This window comes from Vigna unguiculata, chromosome 10, assembly GCF_037176805.1.
Source record: "Vigna unguiculata cultivar grain cowpea cultivar isolate G323 ecotype 2 chromosome 10, ASM3717680v1, whole genome shotgun sequence".
Lineage (NCBI taxonomy): Eukaryota > Viridiplantae > Streptophyta > Magnoliopsida > Fabales > Fabaceae > Vigna > Vigna unguiculata.
The window spans coordinates 12,037,457-12,044,577 of record NC_140801.1 but is presented as its reverse complement, the minus strand read 5'-3'; the positions used below and the strand labels follow the sequence as shown (position 1 = coordinate 12,044,577).

Sequence of the window (7,121 nt, the reverse complement as noted above, 5' to 3'; positions counted from 1 at the left end):
TATTCTCTTTTTTTTGCTTTCGAAATTGCATGATGCATGGTTATACTTACCCACTTATGAATGCTTGAAAAGTTATTTTTATTATTTTATTTTTATAATACAACACAAGGTGTTTGAAACCTTCGAGTCTAGATCAAGGAGTCAAAATGCATGAATGCATGAATGTTTAACAAAAAGCTTGATTGTTCGTTCTCCTTATTTTATTGCAAGTTCATGCATGGGAGCTATGAATTTAACTCTTCGTTTTTTCATATTGTACAACTCACATATGCTTGGGCATGGGGATGGGTGATAGATGGAGAAAAAATTATAGAAGGCTGAGTGAATTTGTGAAGGAATCTTTGCCTTTGATGTATTTCTCCAATGGATTGGACATGTTCATGTTCGTGGAAAAAACATGTGCATGGTTCGTAAGATTGCCCCGATTTTATTGTGTAAGGGAATGCTATGGTAGGATTGAATGGAAAAGATTGGATTGAAAGAATTTTCCCCAATTGGACTCTTTTTGTTCGGTATATTGACAAGAGGGATTCTTTTGTATTTTGTCATCATTTTTTTTTTACAATTGAACTTTGAGAGGAAGGTTGGGTCAAGTTAAATTGGACTTATAAATTAAAAAGGGTATTATGCTTCAGTTCTATAGAACCAACCAAAGTCATAATGTGGAAGGCTACCCTTTCCTACCTCGCCATGATATGCCTCGGGTAAAGAACTGAAGTCACATAGCCAAAATAACTACGACCAAAACCCTTTACTACATTGGAAAAACCATTGAAATAGGGTAATAACTAACTTAAGGAGTCTTATTAAGGACCTTCTAACGTATAAACCATCTATCTCAAAGGCTTAGACTAAAGAAGAATAATATAATTAAAAGCTTAGACCAAAGAATTTGAAAACTTTATTGGTTATGATAAGCTATCATGAGAAAATTTCAAATATACTATTTTTAGTAACTTGTATTTTTGCTAAATGTTAAGATCACGCAAAGAGAGAGAACTGAAAGAAAGCTTTGTATTGATTTAGTATCTCCTCCAAACTCATAAATTCTGAGCACCAACAAAACAAAATTAATGAGAAGAGTGTGATAAGTTTTGAAAAGGATTTACTAAAAAGATAAAACACAATTGAAACATGAACTCAACCCATATAATGAATTTACATCACTCTAACTCAAAACCTTAAGACAATAAGTATATATGTTTTCTTACTTATATGATGTTCAACTCCCTTATTTTTATTCAATATAAAATTTAGACTTACACTTGGGTTTCATACATACTTGGAAGAAAGAACATCAATTCATTTGTGAAATTGGAAAGCCAAAAACAAGAAAAAAATAGAAAAAATACGATGAATAACCGTGTTTGATGGTTGAGTGGAATAGAGTGGCAAAGCTTCACTTCAAAAGGTGGCCCTTGTTTGGTAAAATTGGTTGCAGCATAAATATTGTTCCACAAGGAAGGCAACTAAAGGCTGAGAAATGTTATTCGTTCTAGAAGTCATTGAGAATCACACATTTACACGTGTTTAACAAAATATTTTGAATAGGAATCTTCCAAGTAAAATCAAATAAAACAGGAATATTGTAGTCACACAATCAAAAATACAACGCACTATTTTTGTGCTCTAGTATCAAACTCTAGGATCAAAAAACAAAATGATGATGTAGTGTAAAATATACTACTTTTATACTAGAATGGAGAAGACAAATATAAAATTTTTAACTTTATTATTTTCTAACTAAATTTGAAGTCTTTATTATCATTTAAATTTCTTATCTATCTTTCTACCGTATATTTATCTATCTATTTGTTTGTTAATGTAAATAGATAAATTGATATTTATTTAAATAGATTATATATATATATATATATATATATATATATATATATATATATATATATATATATATATATATCGATTTAAAATAGATAAACATTTACGTAAGGAAATAGAATACACTACAAGAAAAATTATTTTTAATAGGAGTTATTTTTGGCATTTCCGGAGGTTTTAACCTCCGCTAAAGGTGTTACTCGCGGTTTGCTTTTCTTTTAAAAAAACCAGCATCTTTAATATATTACCGGCGATTTTGACTAACCCCTGGTAAAGCAACACTTACTGGCGGTTTTGAAACCCCTGGTATATACCGGCAGTTTTGAAACTCCTGGTATTTACCAGCAGTTCTGAAATCCCAAGTATCTACCGGTGATTCTGAAACCCCTGGTATCTACCAGCAGTTCTAGAACCTCTGGTATTTACCGGCAGGTAATTGGACAAATTTTCTAGTAGTTTGTTTTCCTTGTTTTATAATATATTCCTACTAATTAAAATCCTTATTATGATTAATGCAATAAAGTTATAATAGAGGACAACCAAGACATGCAGACATTAGAGACGGAAAGCCTGTGATATCTTAGGAGCCAGCCAGGCACAAAATATAGATTGCACGTCTATAATATCTCACTTTTTTTAATGTGATTCCAACATTTTCATGCTTATAATAAAGATATAATTTTCTTCATTTTAAGTCAAGCTAAATGAGTTATGCTTCTTAAAGTTGAAAATCTACACCAATGCTTTTTTTTTTGGTTCAAGAACCCGATAAATCTAAAAATCCTAGTTAAATACGATAATGATTTGTCTTATGGTATCGCACGGTAAAGAAGCCCCCTACTAGGCCAAAATTGACCGTTAGATAGAATTATGAAAAAAAAAAATTGAAAAAAAAAATCTAGTGTAGAATTCAAACATTCTTGCAGTTATAGGCAAAGCATCTCCTCACAACCACACAAGCATACTTGTTTACTACAATTGAATCTTAGCATAGATAAAGAATGATATAAATAAATAGAGCTAACTGTACAAGTGAATTCTAAATGGAAGAAAGCTACCATGAAAGAAGCACAAATAATGAATTAAATTAGGCTAGTAAGATTTGGTGGCTCTCGTTGCCTAGCAAGTTCATCAATGTCCCTCATGATGTCAAACACCGCCTCTGGTTGTGCTAATTTAAGTGCTTTCTCTGACATTCTTTTCAGCTCATCTGATTTCGTGGTGAACCATTCTGCCACCATTTTTGTTGTTTCCTTAGGACTACGCGTGAACACACCAGCTTCATTGTCAACCACGTACGACACGTTACCCTTCTCCTGAAGTTTTTACCACACTAACATCTCATAATCAACATGGAACAATAGAAATAATAGAAGAAAACCCAATTTAACCACTCACCTGTCTTGGGATATAGTTGTCGAGAATTATGGGAAGTCCTCTGATCAATGCTTCCGCTATCGTACCTGGTCCAGCCCTCTGATCAATATTTCAAAACCCACAATGGAATATGCTGCATCAAGGGATGGACGTTGATGATTATATTTGGCTTGTACTCCATCAACCCCGCCTCCACCTCCCTGAGAAAGACGGAGAAGTTATAATAAATAAGAACACAACGAACATAAAACAAAAATTCTTTTACAGCTGCAGAAACGAATAGTTTTTTTATCAGTAAAGGGGGAACCACCATTTTTCACATCTTCCCTTTTCACTGTCAAAATAGTTGTCAAGATTACTTATCAAAGGTAACCAAGAGAAGCATGAGAATAGGAATGTACCTGGCATAGTATGCAGCAATGGCAGCCAAATAATGTTGGCAATATATGTCATTGCTATATGCGTATATGCGTATACTAATATATGTCGGCAACTGAAGAACACTGTGCTCACAATAACTGCCTCTGCAACCACAAGAATCACAACCACACGCACAACACCTTTGGTTGTTTTTGGATTTCCTGCACCTAGTTTATTTGAAACCCGAGTGCTGCAAAACAAACACCACAAATTACAAAGTATGTTCTTGATGACAAAGATTCGCTTTCTGTTCAAGAATTACTCACTGAAAGACAGGGTTTTATTTACTCAAGCTTAAACTTAACCTTCATAAGGCTCAACACAACATGAAAACAACTGAACCTTGTAGAAGCTCCAACAGCGTAAGGAACGAAGTAGTGTAAGGTAGTAGCGTTAAGGCTGCATGGGTGACATCAGAGTTATTAAAGGAGGAGAAATTGATTCCACCCACCAGACTAAGAGTACTGCGGTTTCAAGTTGGGGATTAGGCAAAAGCCCTACAAGTAAAGTTAGCACCTCAAAAGACCACCATTCAAAATTGCAGAGAGTAATGAAAAACGCAATTAGCAGAGAAGAAAAATAGATGAAGAAAAAGCATTGATGCAAAGTCATATTTACCAAAACATGAGTCCTGAAGGGATAACTAATTTCAAGAAATCTGGAATGCAAAGTAAAGCACTACAAGAAAACACAATCTTGGTTTTTTGACAAGCCGGGAAGTAAAGTATGTATATTGCAAGCCAAACCACACTTAACCAATAAGAAACTCCAATGGCTAACGCAGCTCTAACGTGTCCTAAGCCCAACGTAAAAACCAGACCCCAACAAATAGGAACATGCAAACACAGTGAGGTAATTGAGCTGAAAACCATGGGAAAGATCATACTCTGAGTCTGGAAGTACCGAGTCAGAGCCTGAAGAATAGCATGCCCAATTCAGCAGATGGTGTTCCGTAGAGCTGCATCACGAAAGAAATGAAGATACTAGAATAACTCCTCCAAGGTAGACCAAATACAAAGCCTGCTATAATTTATAAGAGTCATCACACTCCATCACATATACACATAAAAAACATGTGTTTAACTAAAAACATATCTAAAAAATGCATGAAGAATATAATTAAAAAAATTAATCAATTCTACCCCATATATTTATGGCACACTTCATACAGGCAATTTTTAAAAGTTACTTTTTAACCTTCGTATCTTTATGTTACTTTTTACTTCTTTTTCTGCATACCAATTCATTGATAAATAAGTTGAAGTTATACATGTAATTATGCATTTTATAGTTATATCAAGTAAAAAGTACACTTATCTCATATAGCTAGAACATTACTCATTCAGTTAGTTAGTACTAAGTAGTTATCAACTATAGAATTCTGAAGGAAACATTGTATGTAATTATGCATTTTTGCAGTTCTTAAAACAACATAGATCCTACGAATATCAATTCATATAGTACAATGAGTAGAAAAATCTTGGAGCATGTTTTGCTTGCACAAGTGACAGAGAACACAACAAAAGTATATTATAATATCAAATAAGTGAGTTGCTACAGGAGATTCAACATCCTCAACCAGAATCAATAAACAACATCAAAAGTACTATAATGCATTCAAATGTTTTACAAATAAAGCTAAATTCTTACCTTTCTCTTTGCAAGTGCCAAGCATATCCAAATCCACTTTTCCAAGCTTCAAACCAAGTTCTTCAGTGATAAGCTATTGGGATTCAGAAAATGTATCACTAATAAGTTAACAAAATAAGATTTAATGCAGTAGTAACCTCAAAACAGTAAATTTACTGCTCCTCCTGTTAGAACTGCAAGATCTTGAAGAATTACTTAGATATCATAAAAGGAAACTACTCTTTCATTAGTAATTTAGAAAAAATTTACAAAACCTCTATTAAAAATATAAAGAGGCAATTTTCACCTTACAAAATATAAATAGAGGTAATTTTCACCTTACAAACCAAAGGAATAATTACACTTAAACTCACTTCCTAATTCACCATAATGCCAATTCTATGGACATAGGGATTTATTATCAAAACTAGATTCAACTAATTTAAAGCCCCCAATTTCATGAACATAGGGACTTATTATCAAAATTAGAGCCAACTAATGTAAAGCCACCTTACAAATTATCTCCAATTTCATCTGTAAGTCACAAGTCTATGACACTATGACAACGATAAGTTAATCTATGTAATTGATATTAGCAAGTAAAACAGGACTATAGTAGCTGCAAATCAAGAAATCGAGTAAACCAATCCAAATTTACATGATAATGCAAAATAAGTGTTCCTGATAATGCATTATAAAAGCTTTCTGCCTAAAGAATTCTGGTTTACAGATTATTATAGAAAGGAATGCAAAACATTGGATACCTATTATTATGAACTAATAACTTCCAATAACTACCTATTATTATTATGCACAATTTTCAAAGGAAGTGAACGAGCGAAAATACCAATTTCAAAGGAAGTGAAGAATTTTCCCTCATCAACCATTTTCTTAACGCCTTTTATGTCAATCTTCTTCACCAAGCTTTTCGATCCTCCAAATCCTTAAACGCCAGTCACCAAAATCAACTTCTTTGCAATGGTCTATAGATCGACAACCTTGGGGCTAGGGCGGGCTGTGAGGAGGCGACCATCGAGGCTGAAGAGACCTACGACGGTGGTGGAAGATGACGCCCCCGACATCAACACCTGGCTCGGATTCTCCCTCGCGGCTAACAAGCACTCCAAGGCAGACGACGCCTACACAGCGGAATCAATCAGAGTCGAACAACCAAGTCATCGTCAGGGTGGAGAGCTTCTACTGCGTAGTATACCGCTTGTGAACCTCCTCATGAATGCCTAGTGAGAGTTAGGCAAAGAAATTTGGGAAAAATCAAGGGCAAAGGAATTAGGGATCGGGATACTTAGTGTTTAGTAAATGCATAAGAAAGAGGAGATGGAGAATTTTTTTCAAATGATGAGAGAAATTTATGTTCTTCGTATAGGAAGATGAGATTAAAGAGGTAGGATATTCTAGGAATGAAAATCAATTGTACACGAAACAAATAAAAGAGAGGGAAGACGAAAAGTGAGAAAAAGAGGGAAGGAACGAAAATTAATAGTATAGAACAAAATTAAAAGAGAGGTAAGACGAAAAGTGAGAAAAGAGGAAAAGTAAATATAAAAAATAAAATAAAAATATGAAATTTGGTACGGTTTTTTTAAAACTCTGGACATTTACCAAAGGTTTAAGATAAACCCCAATTATGTATAATTTTTGCAAGAGGTTATAATAACCCATGATAATAAACCTCAGTTATAATTAATTTTTTTTGTACTGATATATAAATATATAATAGATAGATATCTAGATAAATATTTATTTACCGAAATAAATAAATATCTTAGACAGAATTTCATTTATTTATTAAAATATATAAATATTTATCTTTTTTAATAGATAATATAAATATAAAT

The 7,121-nt window shown here is 33.2% G+C and overlaps 1 long non-coding RNA gene across 9 annotated transcripts; it reads right to left on the bottom strand.

The window, feature by feature from the left end:
* Positions 1–2,723: 2,723 nt before the first annotated feature.
* Positions 2,724–6,741, bottom strand: LOC114167260 (uncharacterized). Of its 9 annotated transcripts, none has more exons than XR_003600153.2 (6): positions 6,113–6,740; positions 5,287–5,359; positions 3,903–4,656; positions 3,618–3,826; positions 3,238–3,416; positions 2,724–3,155 (listed from the first exon to the last, which is right to left on the bottom strand). It is a non-coding gene; the product is annotated as an uncharacterized LOC114167260 (long non-coding RNA). The 9 variants fall into 9 exon arrangements; XR_003600155.2 differs by having other exon boundaries at positions 3,942–4,656; XR_003600157.2 differs by having other exon boundaries at positions 3,979–4,656.
* Positions 6,742–7,121: the final 380 nt, after the last annotated feature.